Source organism: Poecilia formosa, unplaced genomic scaffold (assembly GCF_000485575.1).
Source record: "Poecilia formosa unplaced genomic scaffold, Poecilia_formosa-5.1.2 Scaffold350, whole genome shotgun sequence".
NCBI classification, from domain to species: domain Eukaryota; kingdom Metazoa; phylum Chordata; class Actinopteri; order Cyprinodontiformes; family Poeciliidae; genus Poecilia; species Poecilia formosa.
Genome location: NW_006800289.1, coordinates 13732 through 18260, shown reverse-complemented (window position 1 = coordinate 18260; position 4529 = coordinate 13732).

The following is a 4529-nucleotide window of genomic DNA, read 5'->3' as shown; positions in this document are numbered from 1 at the left end:
TGCGTCCTGATTGGCTGGGGTGAAGGCATGGTGATAGGTGATGCCGGAAGAGTCTTACAGGTTGAATTTTAGCCTAGGGCTTCATTTCAATCTGTAGAGACTCACACAGAGAGAGAAACAGCAGTTAGACAATATTATTGGACCGAGAATTTGGCGCTTGGACACCGGCGAAAGACGTGCGTGCTGAGAATCGCAGCGAGCTTGAATGATCGGCTCGAATGAAGCTCAGGTAGGTCTTCCCCCCAAAAGAGGGTGCCGGGCCGAGGCCATGCCCTGACCTGCAGGCTTTTGTTGAACCTTGTTAGGCGCACGGCAGCCGGCCTGCAAGCTCATGTCGAACTTTGTTAGGCGAGGCAGAAAAACCGAGACCTGCAGGGTGATCGACCTCGTAGGCGCCACGGCAGCTGGCCTGCTAGCTTATAGCGAAGCTTTGTTAGGCAGGCGGTGATGGCCACGGACTGCAAGATGATCGAATCTTGTTAGGTGTGATGGCGGCCGGCCTGCAAGCTCATATCGAACTTTGTTAGGCGGGCGGTTATGGCCGTGGCCTGCAGGCTGTTGGAGCCTTGTTAGGCGCATGGCAGCCGGCCTGCAAGCTCATATCGAACTTTGTTAGGCGAGGCAGAAAAACTGAGACCTGCAGGGTGATCGAACCTTGTAGGCGCAACGGCAGCCGGCCTGCAAGCTTATAGCGAAGCTTTGTTAGGGGGGCGGTGATGGCCGTGGACTGCAAGATGATCGAACCTTGTTAGGTGTGACGGCGGCCGGCCTGCAAGCTCGTATCGAACTTTGTTAGGCGGGCGGTGATGGCCGTGGCCTGCAGGCTGTTTGAGCCTTGTTAGGCACACGGCAGCCGGCCTGCAAGCTCATATCGAACTTTGTTAGGCGAGGCAGAGAAACCAAGACCTGCAGGGTGATTGAACCTCGTAGGCGCAACGGCAGCTGGCCTGCAAGCTCATAGCGAAGCTTTGTTAGGCGGGCGGTGATGGCCGTGGCCCGCAGGCTGGTCAGGCCTTGTTGGGCGTGATGGCGGCCAGGCCTCCAAGCTGTCGAAGCTTTGTTAAGTGAGGCGATGACTACAGTGGCCTGCAGGCTGTTCGAGCCTTGTTAACGAACGGCGGTGGCTCATGAGGGCTGTTTTGAGCCTGGGAGAACAGTGCTGGCGTGGCTTGCAAACTGATCCAGGCCTCGATGCGCGGCATAGATGTCTGTGGCCTGCAGGCTGTTCCAGCCTTGTTAGGCTCGGCCGACTCCCTAGTTGAAGAATAGATATTTAGTATGTCGAAATGCTCTACCACCAGAGATTTGTTATGAATGCTTACCCATTGTCTGAAAGCAGCGAGAACGGAAGAGAGGTCTGAAAGGGTACCAGAGGAGGATGCTGCCGACGATCAGCAACTGGGTTATGACTGAACCTTGAGGGCAATGGGAGGCTGCCTGAGGACTAAATATGAAGCCTGGAAATGCCCAGGGGGATCTCGCATGAATCTTGGATGTCTAAGAAATTTAACGACATGACTGTTCTGGAGACTTCATGCGTAAGGGACGTAGGTATTGACGTGGAGCTTGCTGACTTAAAAGTGAAAATTGAGAACAGCCTGAAAGAGGCATAGATCCGGGACCTGTGTTGTCCCTTGAGCATTCTAAACTAATAGATTACTAGAATGGATAGTAAACAAGCATAAGCTGAGGTAGATTATGCTAGGTGATCGATGTAAGCGGCAGTTTTTTTGTTTTTTGTTTTTATTTTCCCCATGATCCTCGAGGAAAGGTGATTTATTTATACAGCGCATTTCCAGCAGCAAAGCAGTACTTTAAGAATGAGATAGAACTGAATCTTAAAAACCTAAACATGTAGAATATATATATTCATATATATATATATACATATACGAATATACAGCAATAATTAAGTATAGATTCCCCCCAAAAGTCTGTACTTCATAGTAAGTGCTAGAGAATGTCGCAGTTGAATTGCGGATTAAGGGAGTAGAAGGTGGCAATGAAAGAGCGAATAGTGAAGGACATGACCCCGTCGTGGGAAGGGAAGATTCCCAAGTTGCGCCAAATTCTAGTTAAGGCATACCATGCTGGGGTGAAGGACTTGAGAAATACTGTTGAATTGTTGTAGGAATGACCTGCAGGGATAGCAGAGGTAATGGAGACTACTAGATGACGAGGGGGAGGAAGGCTTGAAACACAGCTGAAGCGGGTGGATCCGAGGTTGCTTCGCCTTTTTGAAGCAGCTCTTGCCAGTTGATTGGATCGAGGTAGAGAGGTGGTGCGTCCTGATTGGCTGGGGTGAAGGCGTTGTGATAGGTGATGCCGGAAGAGTCTTACAGGTTGAATTTTCACCTAGGGCTTTATTTTATTTGGTCCCTGGTACTAATGCCAGGATTTCAAATTTTATGCTCTACAAATTAGCAAGCTTGGTGTTACTTTTTCCCTAAACAATATCATTTTATAATATCTTTAAAATAGCAGGAATATGTCAAATATTTCCCCTTCAAAAAGGGAAATTACTCAATAAATAAATATTTTTTCCATCTCTAACTTCTCCTCATGAAATGTATAAATAACACAGGCTACCATTTATACTGAAGTAGCACGCGCTAAAGTCAGCAGGACAGCAAGCACGTGCCCTCTCTGACAAAAAAACAAAGCAAAAACGACTTGGTTTCGCCACAGAAATATTTCCATAAATTAAGACTGAGGGCGACTGCTGCACATCAACCGTGATGTCGCTGATTTGCAGTCAGATTATGGCCTTTTCTTCAGGCAGGGGGCGGGAGAGAGAGAGAGAGAGAGAGAGAGAGAGGAAAAAGTCGAGCATTAGGGTCTGCTGGGAGCCAGCCCTTCCTCACAGCAGCACCACGTAATCAGGCTGGTCCAGGGCAGAAGCCACGCAGCGCTTTGCTCACTGATAAGACTCCTTGGAAGAAGTATAAGAGCGCAAACTACAACTCTGAGCATGAGGATTTACTTTCTAAAGAGGAGAAAGGAAGAGCTTGGAGCGCCTTCTCGCTCTCCTTCACTCTGCTGGCAACGGGACGGAGCTCACAGGCGCACACAGCTCTGCGAGCCGAGCCGCTGTCCCCTTCCTCATCCTCCCCTCCGCGCGCCGAGCTGAGGAGAGAGGCTCGAGGCTGGGCAGCAAGATGAGCTCGTGGGTCCAGCTGCTGCTGCTCGCGTTGCTGGCGGCGTGTGCGCAGTTTGGCGTGGCCGAGGTAAGTAAAACTGGGGGGGAAAAAATCACCAGTAAAAGTTTACTGACGCCCATCAGAAAACTTAGCTACACCTTAAACTTTTCTATAGAGCTGTATTATTGAGATATACGATAATATACGTTAGCCCAATATTAATATTTGTCACCGCTTTCCATGTATGGCCACAACAACCTAATGAAATAGGTTCAACTTTTTTTATTTATGTTTTGTTTTGTTTATATATATATATATATATATATATATATATATATATATATATAAAATATTTCGATTTAGTGCATCTGCTTCAACATACTCTTATAATAAAGGGTTTCCATGTGAGGTGGTTTGTTGTTACAGAGAACTCCCCTGATTTTCCTCATTAGATAGACGCTGGGATCCAAAACATGCTCAACCTTGTACCAAGAAATGTGGGAGAAATTAGAGATGGACGCTAATTTGAAGCTGTTGTCTCCACGTGGTTGGACGTGATGCGTTCAGGGTCTCTAACAAACTCCTGGGTTACAATTTGGGAGTCCAGTTTGTTCTTGAATGATTGCAGGGGGTTGAATAAGTAGTGAACCACAGAGCATAAATAATTATACCCATACACACTTGAGAGAGAGAAAAAGAGAGAGCAATTAAACTAATGTGCATGTTTTTGGATGATCTGGGGAAGCTGGAGTACCTGGAACAAGACCACACAGGTGTTGGGAGAACACGCACAAAAAAACGCCCCGAAGTCACAAAAGTAATTGTCGTCCCATTGATTCANAGATGCCAGTATCCGTGTAACTTTGGACAAGTCCAGAATGTGAGTGAAAGTGTGGCGGAAGATTCTTTACAACAATCACACGTCGGATCCAAGTCCCTTTTGAATTTGCACAATCTGTCCTTAGACCAATGCAAACGATGTACTACCCTGAATTTAACGATAACATATTTCAGACATATTGAGGACAAATAAATATTTTGAATTATTTTTTGCCAAACTGTGTCTGATATGGATTCCTCCAAGTCCATCTCCCACTTCAAAGAATCTAAATTGGTCTCATTCTATGAACTGAGGAAAGAATAAACTCTACTCATAGAGTGTTTTGTTACAGACTTACACATCACATTGGTGAAGAAAGTCCTGGTGAGGAAGACTGGCACGCTCTGACATAGATAAAGTAGTTTGGGCAGTATTGCCAATTTTATCACATTGATTCTAACCCACAGGGATGGAGGCAGAGATGCCCATGTAGAGATGTCCTTCCTATGAGAGGTAGATAGTTTTAGAGATCTTTGTGACTGTGAGCAAACCAAATACCAAGGTATTTA